We start from the raw sequence: 25,247 nt of genomic DNA, 5'->3' as shown, positions 1-25,247 counted from the left end.
AATGTTCTAATTTTGAGGTGTTTTTCTTGTTCGTAATGGGTTCCCTACCACACCCTATGCACATTTCTTGGACCACTTGCATGTTGGTGGCTCCTGCTTAGTTAGCACCCTAGTGATACTGCCCTATATCGACCCACACAGGGTATGCACAATATGTCCCACATCGACTATTTCGCTATGCGCCCTCACCATATGCTCCGACGTGTATTAAAATCTTGTTCCTCAACGTGAAAGGGTTTAACAACCCTACCGAGTACAAAGCCATCCTGTCTTATTTGGAGAACTCGAAAGCCCAAATCTGCCTGCTACAAGAGACCCACCTACTGCGTAGCGACACACGTAGGTTTCACTCCAGGGCCTTTCCCCAACAGTACTTTTTCTCTCTCCCTACCAAAAAGGCTGGAATTGCCATTCTCATCTCTCGCTCTTTCGCAGATGTAGGGTGGGCGACGGTGTCGGACATCCGGGGAAGACTCTTGGCACTTTCTCTCACTGTGGGGTCACACACGATCACACTAACTACCATTTACGCTCCCAATGAGGGTCAGGAGGCATTCTTACGGGAAGCGTTGGCAGACCTGACATCTTCTTCTGAGAGGCAAATACTCCTGGGGCAATTTGAATATTGTTTACGATAGCGGAAGGGACAGCACGGCACAGGGACAGACATGGGCCCTTTCAGATAGCACGAGACAGTGACTCGATGACATGGGGGTGGTGGATGTGTGGCATCACTTCCACCCCCACTCAAACGACTACACTTTTAACTCCCACTCTCGTGAAACTTTCGCTCGCCAAGATTATTTTTTAGGGTCTTGATCTCTTCTCCCCTTCCTACAGTACTCGGTTATAGAACCGCAGTCATTATCAGACCACGCAGGAGTGACTATGGCTTTGCTGTCTCCTCCTGTCTCATGCCCATCCTTCATCCTTTTCGTGGATTGTGCCTCATAAAGCCCAATTTCTCTGTTGAATATTGACCTTAAAATCTTCACTGGGATTTTGGCGAACTGACTGGGCCCGTTGATGCCTGGACTAATAGAACCAGACCAAGCCGGATTCGTGTCAACAAGGCAGTGCAGCGACAAAACCAGGGTGTTGTTACAACTCATAGACAAGGCACACCGTCAAGAAGTGGAGAGAGTGGTACTTTCTGTTGACGCCGAAAAGGTGTTCGACAGGGTACATTGGCCCTTTCTAGAGACCACGATGAAGAGGTTTGGAATAGGAGACCGATTCCACAGGTGGGTGCTTAGCGGGTATAGTCACCCCTGTTCGAGTGAATGGTTACACGTCCGAATCCTTCCCCATTGCCAGGTGCACACAACAGGGCTGCCCGCTCTCCCCACTCCTGTTCGCCCTCTATATGGAGCCGCTGGCCCAGAGGATTAGGGAAAATCAGGGAATAACAGGGGTTCTTTTTGGGGGAGAGCCACACACCATCAGCATCTATGCGGACGATCTCATCGCCACGCTTGAACGTCCTGGATCGTCTGTCCCGGCTTTCCTCACCGAACTGGAGGAATTCTCTAAAGCCTCTGGATTCTGAGTCAATGTCGCTAAGTCGCAGGCCTTGGGCTTCTCCTTGCAGCCTCCAACTGTGGATACCCTTACTTTGGCATGTCCCATCCGATGGGCAAATAACCTTTCCCTACTTGGGTATCACGCTGGCAGTCTCCACTGCGGAGACAGTCACTTTGAACTATACGTGCATGCTAACACAGATACGGAGCGACCTGCAAAGCTGGCTCCCATTTGGTTTCTCGTGGCTAGGTCAGGTAACAGCCCATCTTTCAAACACTGCCTGTGGAGCCACCACGGGGATGCTTGGGCGACTACAGGCAGAGTTATCCTCTTTTGTCTAAGCTGACAGGAAACCACAGATGAGCAGGGACACAAGTTTTAGATCTCCCGGCGGGGGCACGTTGGGAATGCCCAACCTGGACTATTACTATAAGGCATCTCAGATCCCTGTTTTGTTAGAATGGGCTCAGCCGGAGTCTGAAAAACATTGGCTCTTTATGGAGCGGGCACTGGCTGGGCTGTCCCTGTGGAAGATCCCCTTACTCTGTAAAGCCTCCTGACCTTCAGGCCTCTCCATCTCTCTGATAGGATGAGCTACACTTAGTGCCTGTGACTCCACGGCTACGCGCAATGGCCACACCACACTTCCATCACCCCTCACTCCCATTACTCGTAACCCTGAATTTACTCCGGGTCTCGATCAGATTGCCTTTTCCCATTGGGAGAAGGAAGGCCTAAGATCCATAGGACATTTTTTTACTGAGAAAGGGCCCATGTCATTTGAAGATTTTAGGGTGGCTTTGACACGCCCGAATCAGAGCGATAGTGCTACCAACAAATTCAGCACTGGGTGATGCAGCCCCAGGTACGTCAAGAAGCTGAGAGAAGGCTCACCCCCTACGAGCGATGGTTACTATCCAACAGTCTCCCAAATGCCTCATCACAGAGCTCCACCACATCTTACAACCCCCGGAACAAGAGATCAAATCTGCAGGGCACAATAGGTGGGAAAAGGAGCTGGGGCGGACACTGACCCAGAAAGAGTGGGGAAACATTCACTATAGGTCCAGGCACTCAGCATGCAACATTTCCAGCATAGAATGTGCCACTAAGATAGCAACACATTGGTACCTTACCCCCTACACAAGCGGGACTGAGGTCGTTCTTTGAGCTGCTGGAGGGGGTGCGGAGCTGTCGGCACCTTGTTGCATATACTGTGGGAATGCCCCATCCTCAAGCCCTATTGGACACAAGTTTTGGATGATATACACTGCCATTTTGACACTACTATCCTGCGATTTCCAGAATACATCATCCTGGGAGTCTCTGACAGGCTCACATTTCCCCTAAAATCACGCAAAGGGAGACAGATGGGCATCGCTCTGGGGCCGGCTTTGCAGAATATACTCTCCACGTGGGGTTCTGACAGGGCACCTACGATTCAGGGGTGGCTACACCGGCTTTGGTATGTGCTGGGCATGGAGCTCATTCCCAGACCTGTGGTGCCCTTTTCTTGGCTTTTTATGCTCTGAATTTCGTGAGCTCACCTGCCCTAGGTATATGCGCCTCTTGCGTCTCTCTGCACTGTCGCAAGACTCCACTCACTCCCAAGACCACTAGTCCGATGGCGGTTGGCCCCAGATATCTCCTTGGTGACATCGAGGGAGGGGGCAAAGTGGGGGGAGGGAAGAGGGAGGGGTAGGAAGGGAGGGGTAATTGGGTAGTTTCTTCTTTGAATGTTTTGATTGCATCATGCAGCGTGTCAATACCGATCGCCCATGTTAGGGGCTTCATTGCCTGATGCATGGTCTCTTATCCTTTTTGTCATTCAAATCAATAAAAAGATTTAAATCTAAAATATAGTCAATAAGGCTTGTACTATGTGACCTTTTAAAGGTATGCTTACAGCTCTATATGACTTGGTCATCCCATTACTAGCATGAATACTATGATTTAAGGATAAAGCATTTATTTGGATAGGCAATAGAGACCACTTCTTGATAGGGTGCATTGTGAGATTAGGGATAAGTCAAACTCTGTCCTCTTCAGGCATTAGGGCATGACAAGTAAAATCAAGGGGCTCAAACTGACAATTAAAATCACCCCCTACAATTGCCTACCTGGAGTCTAGCCATATGGGTGGCTGGAAGAGGTACTGCTGGGGATTCCTGTCTCGGGTGGAGGAGTGTGGCTCACTGATTAGAGCGGCAGACCCTGATGCAGAGGTCTGGCCCGGGACCAGGGTTCAATTCCCGTCGCGGCTGGGTCTTGAGCTCAAATGTCCGCGGACCCGATAATTCTCGGCACGGTGCCCACTCTAATCATGGGGTCCCACGCTGCAACTCTGGGCAATAGCTTGCTTAATCTCCACACCGGCCCTAATCGCTAAGGATGCCTGGCTTCACCAGGGGGGTGCCCAGGAGTTGGGCGCCTCACAGGAACAGGCCAGGACGGGTTCCTCAGCGGTTTATTCAGCGCAGGGACACACTGGTAAGTGTAACCATGCGCTTTATAAGCTTCAGAATTAAATTACAATTATATTTGTTGAGGGTCTTAAGTAGATATTATAGATACTAACTATATGTCCAGAAGGAAGTTTAACTGTTACACACAGGACATCCTCCGATATTTCCTCAGCCTCGCTACAGAGCAGCTGACATGGACACTGCCCAAGTCATCAAACCCCCAGAGGGCCTTCCCCTATCGTTAGACTGTGCCCCAACACTAAAAAAAGGCACAACTGGTGTGATTTACTTTTGAGCCATTCAAGGTTTCTTCAAAAATATAAATATCAAATAGGTTTGTATATGTTCCCCAATCTTGATTATTGAGATTTGATCCTAATCCTGCAATATTTCATGTCATCACCCTCAATGTAAACTTGGTCCTAGAGCCAGGTACAGCTTTAATGGCTCCACTGTGTTAAATGACTCCATATGATACTCACTCGCTATATACAACCCAGTGGTTACTAAAGTGATATCATCCGGCTGAAAAATTCCAGAAGCTTCACAAGATGTGCACCACTCTGACTTACATTAGCACTCTCCGCCCGCTGGGTTAATTTGCAGAAGGAGGGAACCTTGTGTTCAATGGGTACACTACACAAGGGGTGCACCATAGAGCCAGCTTTTTAATTACCTACATGTTCATAGTGCTTCAGACTAGAATTCTAGACAGATGAACCATCAGGACATTCAGGAGCCCTCCAGTGCTTGCTCTTCCTGCTGTGACCATCTGTAGTCATACTGGGATAGAAATGAGTATTCAGATCATTAAGTCAATCAACAAGGTCCAGCTGCCGAAAGCTATTAATCGCCGGCACGTTAAATGGACCCTCCATTTGGGGCTTCTCAAAACATGGTGGTCTGGGGCACAAATTCGTATATTTCAATGATCTATGTTTTCCCAAAGCAAAACCTGAAAATGGTTTATAAAAATACCCCAATTGAAAAAGAGTCAACTCAGAGCACATCACTTGATGGGATCCGACGTCAAATAACAATTTGGGATCTCTCTAAAATTAATAATTACACAGTCCCCTGGTCAGTCTTTTTGCCCTCTTCCAATCCACCTCACTCGACGTGTAACCAGAATATTGTTGGCCATAGATGTTGGGAAGTTCTTATTCTTTCCCAGCCAATGTAAGCACTTATTTCCCAGTTCAGAAGGTGTATCAGATTGGCCATCTCTAAGCCCTGACATTTGAGAATGTTGGTTTGAATTTGGCTCTACATGGACAGATCTGGCTGTTACTTGGGACTGGTATTGAAGTTAGCAAGATCTGGAGGTGATATTAATATATGATTCAATCTTAGTTAACTTCGCCAAAATAGGTGAAAGTTCCTCTCGAAAAATTCCTTTAAACTGTTTTGCAGGACTTCCAAAAAATCATCCATCTGGTTTCGATGCATCACCCACCCCCATATTATTAGTAAGCTTGTTGGTGGACCCCAATAAAGAAAGCATGTGTGTAGTGGGGCACCCAAAGGTTGTGACTTTTTTCCTGACAGGCCGTATTGTTTTTTTTGCTATTTGTTGCATTTCCTCTGGAGCACTCTCATGGGAAAGCCCTACTATGGATACTGACATTAAGGCAGAATCTGCCAAATTGAGATCAGCATCAGGCTGGGCTGAAGAAGGACTTTCATCAACGGCCACAGATAAAACTGGGAGTGTAGGGGAATGACTCAATATGTCTTCCCCACCTTCTAAGAAAGCCTCCTCGCTGTCAGCTCAATCTCAGTGGAAATAACCCCAATAGCCCTTTGAAGCATCATATCAATAGGGGTAACTTTAGGAGGGGGCAGAGTGGCTTGAGCCCCCCCATACACTCATGTTTCCCCATGCTGGACTCTACTTGTTGGATCCAAATGGCAGAATGATGGAGCTATTCACCGAAGCTGAAGGACAAATTTCATGAAAAAGGCCAAGGAAGGTGGCCCAGCTCGGCCTCTATGGGTGACGACGGGGTAGACGTGCCCGATCTTGACCATATTTAACATTATATGGCTCATTCCTGTCCTTACCTTGCGCTGGCACACTGTGTGCAAATTAGCCAGTGCAGGCACCCTTGCACCATGGTGACTGGGTGCTTGTGTTACACCCAGGATTGTTTTTGTGCAGGAATGGACACCTTTCTGCATAGAAATAATCCTCTAAGGCTTTTCCTCTTTCTGCATGTGCTCCAGCACACGTCGAAAGAGAAAAAACAAGGAGAAATAAATGCATTTCTCCTCGTTCCGCCTCCCCTGGGAAGGAGTAGCATTTTGACACATTCCCAGGTGTACTACTCATGCTGAATCTGGGAATGCACCAAAACCCATGGGTTGACACTTGGACTACCTTCCCAAGTCACAGGAACCCAAGGCAGTGACTTGTGCTGCCTTGTCCTACTCCGGATTTACCCAGCACCACAGGGCCACACAAGGTGGCCTTGCGTGGATTGTTAAATCTCATTGCAGGTTTTGCATTGCCCTGCGCCCCCTTGTGTGATGTAATGGCGATGTGAAACCCTTGATAAATATGCCCTATATTTCTGTGTAAACCATTGGTGGAATTTTTCAATTGACTTACTATCATGTCAAAGGGGGGCGGGAGCACCCTGCTTGTCATCTCAGCGCTGTTTGACCCCGTTGCATCCTGGTAAACGCAGTTAGTTTGCACTTTCAAGTCGCTGTAGTTTTTAACCATTGTTGGTTCTGGCAGTGCAGATATCTCTAACTTTCAAGTCGCTGTAGTTTTTAACCATTGTTGGTTCTGGCAGTGCAGATATCTTCCCATGATGCATGAGGTAATTCAGCTGTGACGTGTCAGCAGGATGCTCCAAATCCCTTTTACTATCATGTCAAACATAACAATTTAATTGCACAAATAGTTAAACTAATGCCTGAGTACCAGCATATGCTCTTTTAAGTCCATACTATTTTTTGCAGATCTGAGTAAGACTTCTCCTGAAAGCTTGCATCAAAGTTTCGACCTTTGTGCAGCATGTGCCACTTGGATACACATTCCAGCCATATTAGAAAACTTAAAAATATCACAGTTGAATCAGAAAACAGTTATTTTGTTTGAAGAGACGGGTACAAGCAACTGTGCTCTAATTAGTAGATCCTAATTGTCCAGAGGTTCAGATATCACACGTAAAGGGAATCTGGAATTGAACTACGCAAAAAGATGTATTCCCAGTCATTCAATGTATCAAATAATGTATCCATTACTTTTCCTATGAAAGAGAGCTCCGACCATAACAGGGCGACCTCAGCTCTTGGGGATGGAGCACCCCATATACCTCTAGAACAACCTTCTTAATCAAATGAAAATAAGAGCTCCACACACAAGACTTCAAAGATATCAGGTGCTTTATTCCATACACATGAAAGCAGCATTTTGATTTATAATCTTCAAAACCTGATGCGTTTTGACTAATCTGTAGCCTTGTTTACAGGTGAGCCATTAATGAAATTGTGGCGTCAGGCTCACTTCACTTACATATCCATCACTGGATAAGCAGTGATGCTGCCCTGTTGTGGGCTCTCTTACAGAGGAAAAGTGATGGCTTTGTAAGTGAGCTGAGTCTGACCCGCCCTCATTTCACCAAGCTTGATATGGTACAGCAATGAACCCAACTTGTTAATTGGATGTGACAGTGGGGCAATGGAATGTAAAGGGACACTGTTTCTTTTACTAAAGATTTCAAGTTATGCTGGTGCTGCAGGAGATAGACACTAATGTCATGGGAATGTTATGTTTTTCTTGAGAAAATGGGCCTGACCTGCTGTTTTAGCAATGCTGTTTCAATTAATAAACGGACTAAGACCTTTATCTTTTTCGAATGGTCGGAGTAATTTAATTACCAAGTCTTGAAACATATGTTTAACAAGTTGTTGCAATTTTTACGACATGCCTCTCTAAAAGACACACAACAACTAAATCCGTATTAAAAAAGATACAAAATAAATGTGAACCACATGTATAAAACATTACAGTGCAAACAAACAGCCAGTCAAATATTTTAACCAACAGCAACAACCACTTTGTCATTTCATATTACATCACATTGTGTGCATATTACAGAGGTTGTTGCACTTCTGTGTAAACATTTATGAATCCAATGTGCATTTCAATGTGACCAACATGCTACCCTTGGACTGCTATTATTTTAATGTCCCAGCAGGAAGGAAAACGCTGATGCGTTTCGAATCCCCAAGTTGTTTTATGGGATTCTCATCAGGGTTTTGGATTGGACAGGAAGTGGTCTGGAGAAACCAGAAATTATTTAGATTAAAATTCTTGAAAAAACTTCCTTAGCAACAATTGACCCCATGTTAAAATCCAAAACTGGTCGCAAACGGGCAGATTCTCAGTATCCGCCCCTTTGCCACCGGTATTTTTGCATTTGGGATGCATCATCCCAAATGCAAAAATTGCAATTTAAGGAATCCCTAAATTGCGATTCCTTAAATTGCGATTGCATTTAAGGAATCCCAAATTGAGATTCCTTAAATGCAATGCATGAAAGTTAAAAAACTAGTGATTTCGCTAATGTGCCTTTTTCAAAGTTTCATGTTGCGCACACACACATGCCCTTAGGGCATGTGTGTGTGCAACATATGTGCAGAGATCAATTTCAGGGGGTGCAACAGGCTGTCATTTTCCCACCCTTGCACCCTTGAAATTGGCTGAGCATTGCTCATGCAATCTCCAATTCATTCCTATAGGCCTGTAGGCCCATAGGAATGAATGGGAAGCATTCCTTAATTGTGACTAGCAATTAAGGAATGTTTAGGAATCGCTATTTTTATAGCGATTCCTACATGCATAGGCTTTTGCGATTCCTAAATAGCGATTCCTTAAAAATCGCTATTTAGGAACCGCAAAAGCCTATATTGATGCATGTGCCAGATAGTGAACATAGAATGTCAAATTAAAAAATTATCTTCATTTTGAACATTCGTTCAGGGAGTAACTCTGATGAATCTAAGGATAAACAAGTTTGTTTACTTTATGAACTGAAAATGTTTAGTTGGCAAGTAACCAACGAGTGGAAAACGGACTTACATTAAATTCTAACTGTGGTTTGGAAATTATTTTTTAGGTGGTTAAGTAAGGTCTGTGGAAGAAAGAAAAATGGGCTAAGTTCAAATTTACATTTTGAAACCACATGTGTGATAGCTTTATATGCGCCACCAGCATCAAAACCCTTACGTGTGCTCATGCGGTTGAAGCGGAAACCCGATTCCGTTTAAATGTATCCGCTTTCAATTTAGTGAGAGCTTTTCTCTAGCTTCAGTCAATGAAACAATGTTGCCATGGCTCTGGACATTGGGCAGTGTGTAGCTTGTGACACTACAATCCAAGGATCCAAATTTATACATCGCAACATCAAATGGGTCCACAAAGATTTCTCGAACTGTAAAAAAAAATGCAGTGTACGCAATTCTCTACCCTTGCCAAAAATTGTACGAGGGCAAAACAAATCAGGAAGTTCGCCAACACAGATCCCGGATAAAGAACAAAGTGGTTACAGCCCCAATGGTTAACCATTCCTTGGAAATTAATCAACAGAACGTGATTTTAAATGAACAGTATTAAGTGTCATCAAGTCTGGCCCCAGAGGTGGTGATGTGGAAGAACTACTTCTTCGAAAAGAGGCATATTTAATTCTAAAGTTCGATTGCACGACATACGGCCTTAATGAATCATCAGAAATTGGAAGAACTTAAAAAGAAACCATATAAATTGGCATCCGTTCACCAAACATGGACCACATCAACCACAATGCCATGTGCCATCTGATCAGGCAATTCATGAACAAAAACAAGAAATCCGGGCAGCCGCCCGAAACGGCGAGATGAATATGCGTGGAATCGAGCCCGAGTAATGTAAAACTCTTCCAGATCAAGACGCATTTTCAAACTGCAACAAATTTGACAGTAATCCTAACAGCATGTTTCCTTTCCGCCCAACAGAGCCCCAAAGCGTTAGGCAACATTGTTTCATTGACTGAAGCTAGAGAAAAGCTCTCAATGAATTGAAATCGGATGCATTTAAACTGAATCACGTTTCCGCTTCAAGCACATGAACACACGTAAGTGTGTTGATGCCGGCGGCGCATTTAAAGCTATCACACATGTGGTTTCATAATGACAGCCATACCTATCTCTGACTCAGAGCTTAATAGTAGTTCGATTCCTGATAGTTATTCAAGAATGTACCCAATTAATTCTTAATTACAAAGCTTCACTGGAAGTGTTTATCATAAACCTAAAGTGCTGAGTACTGTATTCTTTAATAGTGCACAGTCCTAAATTTAGCTCTTTCTTTCTTAATGTACATATAAAGTGATTATGTGTATAGGGATAGTGTAACACTGTGATATATAAGTTAGTTATTCTCATATTTTGCCAATCTGTCAAACATTTATGGAGTTCTAGTGAAGAGCACGGGATACAGATGATCAAAAGGGCTTCATTTATCTACATCTAGTCCACGCATAATTCCAAAGAGTACTAGTCATCTTCATAGGAAAAATAGAGGTGCGGTTACCCCAGCTACAGTAAGGGGGGGTGGGCGAAGGTCAAAATAACGCCCTCATTAAGGTCCTATTTTAAGATCAGCGAGAGTGTAAGTACATCTGCCAGAGACATGGGGACCCCAGATCCTCCGAATGGTACTAACACTATGAGTCAACAACTGGCCGGGGAGACCCTAATTCCACCAGAGATATCTTTGGCTAACAGGTACGAAGTTTTAGAAGATGCCACTCCACCTCTTGGGTCTATGACCTCCACTGAGAGCGAGAGTGTGGTAGCAGAGTCTCCACCAGGTGCGGGGGCTCCTATACATACTTTGAGGCAGGAGAACATTGGAAAATAATTGCAAACCCTCTCCAAGGACATAAAAAAATAGATTTGCAATGTCAGAAGCAAATCAAACCATAATGTGTGATGACTGTGAGAATTTGGAGAAAAAAAACTCACTGACCTGATGGAAAGGATAAGGAACTCCACAGAAGATATGAGAATGGAGGTAGTTGGAAACAGCAAAGAAATACAACGTTGCAAGGAAAAAGAGAAAGCCTTACAGGAAAAAATCAAGATGATAGAGAATAATTCAAGAAGGATATAATTTAAGGCTCCTCAGTGTGCCGAAGTGGAAGGAAGCCATGAACCTGAAAGGGTTTTTCATAGACCTGATTAAAGAAATAGTACCAGAAGTCAGGGACCTAGATCTCTCAAGACATTCAGCGAATTCACAGAGATCCCTTTAGATATAATCCGAACAGAGATAAACCCAGAAAAATCCTTGTCAATTTTAACACTTACTCCATTAAAGAAAATATTCTTCATTAAGCATTGAAAGTTGGATCCTATAATAAAGATGGATGGTCCTTTTGTATCCGCTCCTACCTCGCAAAAGAAACTCAAACCCGTCAATGGGAGTTGGGCAGGTATATACAGGAACTTAACTCCAGAGGAGCTACCGCCCAAATTAAATTCCCAGCCACAATAAAAATAATGTGGAACAACAGAATGCACACCTTTAAACACCCTGAGGAGGTGGAAAGTTTCATTAAGCAAGTAAAAAACATAAATAAGCTTAGTCCATAAACATCTCTAACTATATTAAATTAGGAGAGACGAGGGCGGATGGGTAGATTTATGCCCAACTATGTTAAAGGGAGGGTTCCCCGGGGTTAACGTAAATAGATTAGGAGAGGTTCATGCACAATATGTAAATGTCTCATTGGGTGGGGAGCATTGGGAGAATAAAAAAAAATATGTATGGTCCTCATGCGAAAATCACATACAGAATAGGGAGCGTGTGAAGGGGGACACTGCTGGAAGATTGCTAATCTAGATAAGAAACACATCCTGAGGATACTAAACTGGAATATAAATAGTTTCAGAGTAGCAGATAGGAGAAGGAGAGTTCTTCAACTCTTGAAACAATCCAAAAGTGAAATAATAATGCTACAAGAGATGCATTTGCGACAAGCTGAATGAGAGTCAATACTTAAGGGACACAAATGGGTCCAACATGCACTAATCAGATCTGTAACATTAATGGGGTAGCAATTCTGATTAAGAATTCGGCTCATGATAAAACAATAACAGCTATTTCAGACTCCAAAGGGAGATGGGTCATTATTAGAATAGGAGTGCATAACACAAAACTCACTTTGATAAGCTATTACGATCTGAGCATAGACTACCAATCACCATTGCCGGATTTGTTCCAACAGATTTTAAATGATTTTAATCCCATTACAATGGGAGGGGATTTTAACACCTTACTCGATCTTGAGCTAGAGAAATCAATTACTAGACCAACAGTTACCACCCAGAAGAAGAGAGCTTATATCAATAATAGGATGAAGAATCTGGGATTGATAGACCCCAGGAGACAAAAAGCGGGTAGAAACAAGGGGCTCACACACCAGAACAAGAATGTGGCCATTCTTCTCCTATAGATTACTTTCTGATAGACATTAGACTAGGTAATGTGATCAAGGTGTTTTTTCATCAGCCAGCCCATTTATCAGATAATTTTGCAGTGAGCCAAGAGCTACTCCTAGATCATGAATTGCCTTGGTCTTGATGGACAATGAATAGGTCCCTCTTAGCAGAACATGAAATACTAGAAAACCTGAAACAGGACACCAAAGAGTATTTTAAATTAAATGCAGGTTCTGCCTCTGTGTGTACTAATTGGGATATGTATAAAGCTTTCATCAGAGGGAGAATAACCAGCTATGCTATCCGTAGGAAGAGAGAGAACAATAAGAAAATCGAGGAGAGAGAGAAGAGAATACCTACCTGGCAAATAGATCTGCACGATGTAGCTGATTCAGATTTAAATAACAAGATCCAGGCAAAAATAGACGTGGAAAAAAAGACTTAGTAGAGCACTTAGAAGGTATTGTTAAAAAAATGGTTTGCCAGTAAACTGTCAAACAATGAATATGGGGAGGGATGTGGAAAGCTTCTCGCATGGAAGACCAGGGGAGACTTAGTACAGAACTCAATAAAAGAAATAGTCTTGGAGGGGTCGAGTGAAAGTTGCTGTGATGACCAGAACATTGGGAATGCTTTTACTGACTTTTTCCAGAATCTACATAAGGAAGAGATACAACTATCTAATGAGCAAATATCTAACTGGATCTTAAACGATCCCTTGCCAAAAATTTCCCTTGATAAGAAACTTCATCTTAATAAACTAAAAACAGTAGAGGAAGTATCTATTGCTACTAAAAGTAAAAAAAAAATGGGAAAGTGCCTGGGCCTGATGAAATTCCTAGTGACTCCCGCACTTACCCCACTACTTAATGCAGTGTATATAGAAGAAGGTGCAGACCCTGATTCTTGGAATGGTGCCACAATTACACTAATTCTGAAACCAAATAAAAATCCTAAAAAGTGTGAGTCCTACAGACCGATTTCCCTACTGAACAACGATTATAAACTATACACTAACATTTTGGCTAAAAGACTAGAGACTGTACTAGGAGATCTAATTGGGACCTCGCAGAAAGGGTTCATGAACGGCAGGCAGCTAAATAACCTTACTCATGACTTGGTGTGCGCCATAGACTTGGCCATAGATAAAAAACTTCCACTTGCCATTTTGACAGTTGATGCCGCCAACACATTTGATAGGGTCAGCTGGCCTTTCCTCTATGCTGTCATAAGGAAGAATGGGCTAAGGGATAAGTTCTTGAATGCAATAAAAAGTATATATAGAAATCAATCAGCAAGGATTCTAATCAATGGCTCCCTTACTAAACAATTTATGATAAGGAGAGGCAGGCGTCAAGGATGCCCTCTTTCCCCCATACTGTTTAACCTATATATTGAGCCTCTAGCTAGGAGCATTAGGAAAGAACAGGGGATTTGACCCTTTCAACATCAAAATTGGGTTAAGAAGGAGGCTCTTTCAGCTGACGATTTAATGATATACACACAAAATCCCATAGAATAATTTCCAATCATTATGCACATACTAAAAGACTTCGGGGAGGTAGCTGGATACCAGGACAATGAAGAAAAGACAGAGATATTTGCTCGGAATGTAAAATCGGGCACCATCTTGGAAAAAAATGTAAAAAGAGAGATAAAATACTTAGAAGTTCAGGTGGTCAGAAACCTGGAGGAAATGGCCCATATTAACTTTCGGAAACTCCTAAGTGAGACCAAGAGGCTCTTACAACTTTGGTCTCACCTGCCTTTATCTATTATAGGCAGGGTAAATCTGATTAAGATGATGATTCTCCCAAAGTATACCTTCATATTCAATGCTTTTACCGCTGCACTTCGAGGCAAAGTGTTTCAGGAAACTACAAAGTGACCTAACTAGTTTTATGGGCTAGCAAAATCTCAAGAATTGCCTGCAAAAAGATATGCAATAAAAAAAATTGCAAGTGGGCTTGCCCTCCTGGAGTTCCAATTATATTATTGGGCTTTTCAGATGAAAAATCTTAGAGTTCTCCTAATCAAAAATGATCAATCAAGGTGGCCATGCTATGGAGCTTTGATCCATGACTTTGCGGAACAAGGCAGTTACTTCATGTTTAAATACAGGCACCCTAATTTTTTTTAAAAGGTCTGCCTAAAGGTCCTGAGCACAGCATGGAAATTGTGGATTCAAGTTCGGAGAATAGTAGACTTACCTTATTATAGCTATATGGCCTCAATTTGGAAATCACCTGGGACTCCTGAGTGTTTACAAGATTCACTGTCCAAGCCACTTATGGAAGCCGCGATGGAGAAATGGTGCGATTTGGCGGATGAGCATGGTGCAATCTCCTGGGAGCACTTATCAAAGGAAACCAACAATCATTTGTCCAGATTTAAGTACTTCCAAATGTCATGATGGGCTCAAAGTCAAGTACTTAGTGGCCCGAATAACTGGGACACTGCACTATGTGGCAACCCTCTACAAAAAAAGAGATCACTAAATGGTACTGGATGTTGGTACAGGAGGAAGACCGCTATAACATACCTCTGGTGGGAAAGTGGAAAGATGAGCTACCCGACTTAACATCTCTGTCTGAGGCAAGTATCTTTGAACATGCTATGGTTGTTTGTTAAATATTCTCCATTAAAGAAGAATCATCTTTTTACTTTACATAGAGTATACTGATCCCCCAAGAAACCATCCAGAATAGGAGGGGAAATCAGGTGTTGCCCAAAATGTGGAGTGGCCAAAGCAGATGATGTGCACATGTTTTGGCAGTGCCCAGGTGTTCCTGTTTATTGGCTAGAAGTGGGTAAGATATTGATGTCTATTTTGAAAAGGAAAATAGAGGTAAGCCTTTCTTTGATTATTTTTGGGATTTTGGATAACGTTGGCTTTATTGGAAGAATAGGAAAACAACCCCTATAGAAGTGGCCTGACATCCGCTACTTTGCCCCTTCCCTCCCACCGGGATCCTGCCTCCCTTCCAACCCAGACATAATGCCTCCCATCTCACCTACCTACACCAACCCAAACCCCCCCACTCCCACCTACCTAAAACCGCACAGACCAAACTCCTTCTCAATCAGTTACCCCCTAACATCTCGCCCAAATCTAAAAAAAACTTCAAACACAAATTGATTAGACAACTCCAGACATCTATCACTGCTCCTCCAAAGGACAGATAAAAATAGATTTCATCTTCCGCACGAAAAGAGATGATGAGTGGAATTCCATCCTTTGCTCTCAGCTCCACATTGATAAAACCACTAACCCTCCCCATAGCTGCAAACTGATTGCCTAACCGGACGCTGTAGAGTGGGAACACCTCTGTGACCATCTACTCCAACTGCACTGTCCTGATCCAAGCCAACAATGACAACCTAGAGGCATTTGACTCCCCCTCCCAACCCATCCTTTCTTCCCAGACAGCTGGACCCTCCAGCAAAGTCCTCCTCCCTTTCCCATGGCCGCTATCAACAACAGTTTACCACCTCATGACCCTTCCCTCTCTTATGTCACAACGAACAAGGCTCCCCCCTCCGACCATCTCCTCTTCCACTACCTCCATCAACAACCAACGAATGTCCTCAACACACAATCTATGACTCAGAACCACCTCACCATTCCCACACGTGAAAAAACGTTGACGCCACCTCCCGACCTGCCCCACCCTGCGCCCTCGACCCAGCCCAGAGCCTACATGGGCAGACTCCCCCCTCTTGTGATGACCCCACCCTGAACACCCCCAACCCCACATCTGAAGTGACAGGGCAGTGTCTCACCCTGCTGGAAAGCCAGCTAGCAACCATTATCCAGGGCCTGACCGAAATCCTATCCAACCTCGTCACGCTCCGTAAGCAGGACCAAAATCCCCATTGTTCTCCCTCCAACTCCACGCACCAAAGACCTTCTAAGGCTCTCCACCCCAATCGGATCTCTACCCCCCTCTCAAATCAGATACTGCGACCTAAAAGAACTAGAGACACCATGTCCTTGAGGGAAGCAGCTGATCTCGCCTCCTCGTATGACACCATACCTACTGACACCCCAATCCAACATTCAGGTGATCACTGGATTCAGAACAGACCACTCCCCCCTGAAATCTCCTAGCCCGAACTCTCACACTATCATCCCCATGGCCCCCCTAACCAAGAAACCCAAAAAAGAGGCAAGCTCGACCAATTGCATGCTCATAAACTGCAGATCAGCCACCAAACATGCCACTGAGCTAGTGGAATCCATCTTCTCCCATGTCATAGACATAGCCTTTATCACAGAGACCTGGCTAAATGACTGCTCGTCACCAATTCTAGATACCCTCTTTCCCCCAGGCTTTGCAATTATCAATAAAGATTGAAATGACCAAAGAGGTGGGGGTATAGCAATCAACCATAACAACAACATTTTCAACACCTTCAACTATAACACCTTTGAATGCTTAACCGCTAACATTAACATCAGCGACAACAAAACACCACACTGCCATCTCCTATATCACCCTCCTGACAACACCCATGCATTCATCGGGCACCTATCTGACTTGACTGCCCACTACTCGCTCCGTGACTCCCACAACCTTATTCTGGGCGACCTCAACCTACACTGGAATGAAGAAAACAACGCTCTAATCCAAAACGTGAACAAGCTACTTCACAGCAACAACTTCACCCAACACTGTGGAGATAAAAACCATAACAAAGGCACAACCCTAGATGCCATTATTGCCCAACGTGACACCGTTATGATTGACCACATCCTTCCCGTTGACTGGTACGGCCCCACTTAATCCTATTCCACATCATTCTACCGATCCTATGTCTACCTCCCACTCAAGACCCCCCGAAATGGTTGAGAAATCTAACACAGATCAATATGGCCGACCTGGAGGATAGGGTAAACTCGCTCCTTCCTATCGTCACACACAATCTCCCTAACCACGGAACTTACCTCTCATTACAACATAACTATGACAACCATCCTAGACAAAGTACCCCCCTGAAACTAAAACAAACCAGGAACATTCCATCCAGATCCTTGTTCAACACTGACATCAACGCTGAAAGAAGACAAATAAGAGCCACAGAAAGACTTTGGAGGAGCAATCCCTCCTCAAGCCTCCATGAGCAACTCAAAGCAGACCGAAGGAAATACATCAGTAACGAAAAATCCACTTTTTTCTCCAATGCTTTGGGCAACGCAAAAAACAGGCCCAAAGAACTTTTTAATATCATCAGATCACAAACCTCCAAGCCGTGTGCTACCTCAGTTCTGGCCTCCAAAGACCTGTGCAACAACTTTGCCAACTTCTTCAACAACAAAATCACCAAGATTGAGCTCTCTCTAGACATTAACGTCAATACCTCCCATGAAAACCCGACCTCAGAGACTGAAGACAGCTCTCGCAGGCTCACCTCGAAAGCCTAGAGGTCCTTTAACTATATCCCCGAAGTCGAGATTATCAAACTGATCTCTAACTCCAAACCCGCATCTCACATCCTAGATCCTATTCCCTCCCAACTGACCAAAAGCTGGGACCCTCCATAGCCCCGTATTGGTGCAAGATCATGAACTGCTCCTTGAGAACAGGCGTCATACCAGACTGCCTCAAAGTTGGCCAAGTCACGCCACTACTGAAAAAACCAGGCCTTGACACCAACGATCTGAACAACTTCAGACCTGTCTCCAATCTCCCTCTCCTTTCCAAAACCCTCAGAAAATGTGTTCTCCTACAACTGACCCAACACCTGGACAACATCAACTTTCTAGACCCACACCAATTAGGCTTCAGAAAAGGCTGTAGCACAGAGACCGCGATACTCAACGTCATAGACGATATCCACAAATCACTAGATAATGACAAATGCTGCCTACTTATTCTCTTGGATCTTTTGGCAGCATTTGACACAGTTGACCACAACCTACTCATTAAGGCTCTTCAAGAAAGGGTAGGTGCAGACGATGTGGTTCTACAATGGTTCTCCTCCTTCCTACACAATAGCTCCCAAAGTATAAAAATTAAAACTTTTACATCTGACCTTCACTCTGTCAGCAGAGGTGTTCCCTAAGGCTTAGTGCTCTCGCCCCAACTGTTCAACATATACATGGAACCCCTCACTACCCTACTCAAAAAGCCAAATTCCCTTCCACCTCTACGCTGATGACACCCAGATCTACCTAGAAACCTCCTCCATTGATGGCATTCAGAGACTCAACGACAAGCTAAAAGAAGTCCAACACTGGCTATCAACAAACCACCTAAAACTCAACCATGACAAAACCAAAATCCTCCTTTTCTCTAACAAACAAGAAAACCCCCAATTTGCAGAATGGCTAAAAGCAATTGATGCCTTCAACAGCAATCTCACTCTGGCTAACTCGGTTAAATCATTAGGAATCACCCTAGACACGAAACTCGACATGGCCAATCAAATTAAGAAGTCCTCTAAGAGTGCCTTCCTCAATCTGAAGCTACTTAACAAAATAACACCATACATCCCGGTCAAAGAGCTCAAACTAGCCACTCAATCTTTGGTGATATCCAGACTCGACTACGGGAATGCTGTCCTTACTGGTACAACCAAATCTCACCTAGCCCCCCTCAAAACAACCCTCAACGCAGCAGCCAGAATGGTCACCGGAGTCAAGAAATATGATCACATCTCACCCGCACTCAGAGAACTAAAATGGCAACCCATCGAAATGCGGGCCTGCTTCAGAACTGCTTGCCTCACGCACAAAGCCCTGCACATACGGAAACTCGACTACCTAGCCTAAAAACTCAAGAGAGCTGGTCAGACAAGCAACCTCAGGAGCTCTAACACCCTTCTTCTCATCCCCATGAAAACATGCAAACAAAAAAAACGCTGCACGATCCTTCGCTGGAAACGCGCCAAAAATCTGGAACTCCATCCCAATCGACATCAGGACTACCTCTTCCTTTGTCAAATTCAAGAAACTCCTAAAAGACCTCTGCCTCAATAGTGCCTTCCTGAACCGGTAACAGCCGCTGATGCGCATAAGCCTGCACTCTGTAGCATCTTGACACTGTGATACTCAAACCTACCTCTTCCCCGCTCCCCTCCTCCTCATTCCCTCCTCCTTAAAAGAGGTTCAACCCAAGACTTCATGCAACCATCGAGGTTTCCCAGGCCTTCCATACCTCAGTGTCGCACAGCACTCGGGGACCTCAGAAACAATACTATATACCATGATATATTGTGTTCCCATCAAGGATTATCAGGACTTCCTTACCTCAAGGTTACACAGCATGCTGTGATCTCCGAAACTATATTATATACCATGACCTATTGTATTATCCTGCAAAAAAAAAAAAAATTTGGAAAGCGATCCAATACCCTTGGGTCTGGCCAGCACTATATAAAACTTCTCAATAAATAAATAGAGCAAGTTTAATTAATTCTAACCATAATTGTACATAGGGAAATATGCATTAACTGGGTCTCTAGCAATTTACCATCTTGTGCAGCTTAGCTAAGGGTGGCTAGGTGTTTTAGTAGGTTGGACTGCATCAATGGTTCAGCGAAGAGAATTAGCACTTGGGAATCCATTGTACATTTAATTCCAATCCAATTAGAGAATAAGAGGTCAACGGTCCAATGATTAAGACTCCCAAATCCATGGAGATGTAAAGTGGGGGTAACCTTACTATCTCTAAATAAGGGCTGAATGTAGGTGCAATAGGGCAGGTACATCCAGCAGGATGTCGGAACCAGGTCCGATTCCAAAACCTGATCACACCATAACTATTGCTTTTTATTGGATTGTCACATATGAGGACTAAGAAATAAAAAGAGTACTAGTCTGGATTCACATATGAATAGGAGAATAAACTGAGTTAAGATATAAGTGCAAGGTACTACTGTTGGACATGAAGTGCTATTTGTTGGAGGATTACTTCTGCCTGATAGTTACCTTAAGTGAGGAGATGAGTCCAATAAATGTATTTAAAGTGTAGAAATTACTTTGATTCAAACAGATAAGTCTTAAATATGTACGCAAACGGTTCCCTCATCACTAGTGGGCTCAGGAAAGTTCCAAACTTTATAATTAAGCAGCTTTTAATGTAAATGTAATGTAATGTCAATTTATCAACAGCCCACACTTAATTATGTACATTAAGATGTCAATAAATATGTTTTTATATTTTGAATTAAAGTGCATTATGCATTCATTATGTATGATCATACATGTTTTCAATTTGTGCAACACCTTTCATTAGGTCTTTCACCTTCTGATGACAACATGGGCTCCCCTAATCAGACTGCTATCCTAACAGTACATTTGAGATTTAAAAGCAATCAATTCAGCTATAAAAAGTAGATTTCATATCATTATGTTCACAGTTCCTAGCACATTAAAAAAAATCCCTGAACAATCCACTGTGTTTCTTCTTATACATCAGAGGTATACACATAATTCTGCATGACTATTGTGTCCATCAGTGTTTCTGTCCCCAGTGAGATGATCCCGGATTTAATTATCCATAATGTAAGTTCACAATTACCACCTCTTCCATTTGGTCTAATCTGTTTGATAACATAATGCTTCAGGCCCCTGGTATTACTCCCATGGCGTTTCCAAAAATACTTACTGTTAGCAATGGGGGTCTCTAGTTGGCAATCACTTGCACCTTTGTCCAAGTAGGGACCTTTCTTCCTGGTCAAGGTAAGGGGGATATACTTCTAAAATAACCCCTGCTCACCCCCATGGCAGCTTGGCACAAGCAGACAGGCAGACAGTCAGAACAGTGTGTAAAGCATTTGTGTACACAATGGATGCCACACCAGTTTGGAAAAATACATACTCTTTATCAAAACCAAACAAGACAAAAATGATAAAAATCCACAATACAGTAATCAAAATATGACTTTTAAAAGGTAGAAACAGTTATGTCCTTAGCAAACTATAGTTGTGACACTTTAAACACAAAGTACATTGAATGCATCACAGTCACAAACAAAAACAACCGCAGGGAAGGTGGTGTGTTGGTTCCTTATGCCCAGGGAAGGTAATGCATCAGTTCCTTACTTCAGGGGCAGTGTTCCTTACTGTCATGCAGGGGAGGTGATGCGTCGGTTCCTTACTGAAGGAGAGGTGATGGGTTGGTTTCTTACCGTGCGGGGAGGTGATGCATCGGTTTCTTACTGCGGCCCGGTATTCTTGTAGACTCGGCGCCCCAGTGCGATGTGTAAGGATCGGGATGTGTCAGTTCTCGATGCGGCGGTAACAGCGCTGAGCTGGTTTCTTCAACCGTGGTCCCATGATGCATTGGTTCTTGCAGCCGCACAGCAGGGCCTCCGTCGGAATTGGTGCGGTGATCTCGGACTTCGTAGGTCGTGCACTCGATGTGGCGTCCAGAGATTTCTGGAGCCGCGGGCAGGCGCTGAGCCGGTTTCGTCAGAGATCCATCAGAAACAGGTGCGGATGTGTCGTGCTTCTCGTAGTTTCATTACTTTTCCAGTGCCCAACAGCAGGAACAACCTCCAGAGGCCCAATACAGTCACATGCACCTCTTGGCAGGTCAGACCTCCCAGCAAGGTAGTTCAGGGGAGCTGGTGGCGAAGTCTTTGTATCCCTGATACTTTAAAACAGGAGGAAAGCTCTACTTCAAGCCCTTGGAGATATTCCTCAAGCAGGAGACACAACACACAGCAAAGTCTTTATCCTCTCCCTGGTAGAAAACAGCTAATGCAGGCCAACCCCAAACAGCACACCACAGCAAAGGGGCAGTACTTCTTCAGTTTCTCCTGCTCTTCTCCTTGGTAAAGGTTCCTCTTGAATCCCAGAAGTAATTTTAACGGCTGGGGTCTGGGCCCCATTTTATATAGCACAAATTAATTTGTTCTCTGGTGGCAGAGAAGCTCTTTTCTCAGCAAAAAACAGTTCTGTCCTCTCGGGTGCAGCTTCCTGGCAGGAGGTGGAGACAGCATTGTCCAAGGCAGACCAGGCCCATTCAGGTGTGAAAGAAATCTCATCCCCCTACTTTGAATGCAGCCCAGGTCTATTCATCCCAGCCCTGACTCACCCTGGAAAGGCAGGACACACCTCACCCCCCAAGTGGCCGTCTGAACAGAATGTGCATCCCCAGCCCCTGTCGCTCCAAATCCAGATGGTCAATCACAAACCTAGCAGAGGCACACAGGGTGGCTAAGCAAGAAAATATCTACTTTCTAAAAGTGGTATTTTCAAACACAGAATGTAAAAATCATCCTCACTAAAAGATGCATCTTTATATTCTGAGTTCAGGCATACTAAACTTTACCTTCCTATCTTGTCAAATGGGAAGTTATATTTATAAGATGTTGTAAATGAACTCTCATTCTCATTCTATCCTATGGGACAGATAGCCTTTCGATAGTGAAAAAGGAAATTGGCAGTATTTTACTATCAGGACATGTCCTACCTTTCACATACACTGCACCGGCTTACCTAAGGCCTACGTGAGGGGTGCCTCACATGTAAGAAAAGGGAAGGTTAGGGCCTGGCAAGTGAACACACTTGCCAGGTCGACATGGTAGTACCAGACTGCACACAGACACTGCAATGGCAGGCCTAAGACCCTTGTGCAAGGCTGCTTGGGTGGGTGGCACAATCGGTGCTGCAAACCCAATAGTAGCATTTGGTTTACAGGCCCTGGGCGCACACATTGCACTGTACTAGGGACTTGACAGTAAACCAAATAGGCCAATTATGGAATCACTAATCCACATGCTTACAGAGTGAGCACTTGCGCTTTGGCACTGAAGAGCAGTGGCAAAGTGCCCAAAGCATCTAGACCAGCAAAAATGAAGCCCAACACACAGTAAAAACACAGGGGGCAAAGGCAAAAATGCAGGCGAAACCCACGCAAAGGATGTCAGGTCTAACACTTACCTATTGGATATGAGAAGTCCAGATTCTTAACAGATTGCAGGTATTGTAGGATCCTAAGTTTAATTTTATTTACTGTACTTCCTACATACAATTTGCCACAAGGACATTCCAGAACACAGACTACAAACTTGCTCTCACACGTGATGTGTTCTTTCATTTTTTTCCAGCTTTCCATTATGTAGTGAGTAAGTGGTTTTGTTGGTATCATTTGTGCATGCTTTGCGCACCTCGAGAAGGCTGGTTGATTAATCCAATTGGTTTCATTGTGTTTTCTTCCTCAGATGTGAGGTGACCTTGTGGGGGCAGGTCTCCCAAAGATGCCATTTTTCTAGAGGTTATGCTGTGATGTTCCTTCAGAGAAGTTCTTAATGTATCATCTAATTTCGGGATTCTCCAGTTCCTTTTGAATATTTGTCTCCATTCCTTGTGTTTACAATTAAAATACACAATCACTCGGATTCTGCTCTCTGTTTATGATGGTTTCTGTCCCTAGGGGGCCGGGGTAACAGGGCCTTCCGTTAAGATAGTCTGACTGACAGGGGGTTTAGGAGTAAACAGAAACACCGGCTCCTTAAGTAAGGGTTTAAGTGAGGGCTTTATTGGGATATAAGTCTTTCTTTGCAGGGTAGCCGCTCGGTCCCTGGAATGAGCTGTGGGATCAGAGAGGATGGTAGACTGCTCCAGCGTGCTTTATTCCCCCAGGGATGGCGACGGGTACTGGTGGGCTCCGGTATGGGTACGTCTCTCTCCCGACTCTCCTCAGCTCCGGTGCAGGAAAGAAAGGAAAACCGGATCAGGTGACTGGTAGGGGTGAGGGGAACCAGTGATAGTGTAGCTCAAAGGTTCTATGTACAGTCCGTGAGGTAGGAGTGCTCGTGAAGGGAAGGAAGGGGAACTTTACAGGGGGCTTTACAAAGTTACACACGGGGCTGATTCTTCCTCCCGAGCCCGCCACACGACCCCGTACCTCTTGAAGCCACGCTCCTCCCGTGGGAACGTGGCGGGGCGAAGCGTAGGAACGTTGGCCTCCTGGCTTCGGGACCCCAGTCTCTTCGTTCTCCTCCGTATCCTCAAGGTCTCGTCGTTCTCCCGCTCCGACTCCTGCTCCCGACTCCTCCAGGGAAACGCCGTCCGTCCTCTCCCTCCGACTTCCTCCTTTTGACGATCCGACGCTGCTGAGGGGCATGGTCTCTTCCTCGCTGTTTGGACAGTTAAAGGGGACGTGTGTGTGAAGAGCAGCCGGCCAGCCCGACTCCGGGTCTTCTGTCCAAGTGCATTCTGGTAGCTGTTGGGACAAGGGGCAAGGTGAGAGGGGTTAAGGGTGCTGCCACCTCGGCAAAGTTGGGTATGAACCTACGGTAGTATCCTACCAGTCCTAGGAAGGCCCTTAGATCCCTTTTGTTAGCCGGAAAGGGGACTTTAGCTATCGCTCGTACTTTCTCGCTTTGGAGAGCTATGGTGCCCTCCCCCAAGACGTATCCCAGGTAGTTTACGCTGTTGAATGCTGCTCTGGACTTTTTGGCGTTGATGTGTAACCCCACCCTTTGTAGAGCTGTGAGTATGACTTGTAGATGGCGCAGATGTTCGTCCCAATCCGGGCTATAGATGACGATATCGTCCAGGTATGCCGAGCTGAACGAGACGTATGGTTGTAACACCTGGTTCATGAGGCGTTGAAAAGTAGCCGGGGCCCCATGGAGTCCAAAGGGGAGGACCGTGAATTCATACAAACCGTCATCCGTAACGAAGGCTGTTTTCTTCATGTCCTCCTCACGAAGAGGCACCTGCCAATACCCCTTCATGAGGTCTATGGTGGTGATGTATCTGGCGTCGCCTATTTTTTCGATCAACTCGTCCACGCGAGGGAT

This window comes from Lissotriton helveticus, chromosome 7 (assembly GCF_964261635.1).
Source record: "Lissotriton helveticus chromosome 7, aLisHel1.1, whole genome shotgun sequence".
Taxonomy (NCBI): Eukaryota; Metazoa; Chordata; class Amphibia; order Caudata; family Salamandridae; genus Lissotriton; species Lissotriton helveticus.
Note: the sequence above shows the minus strand (reverse complement) of the source record.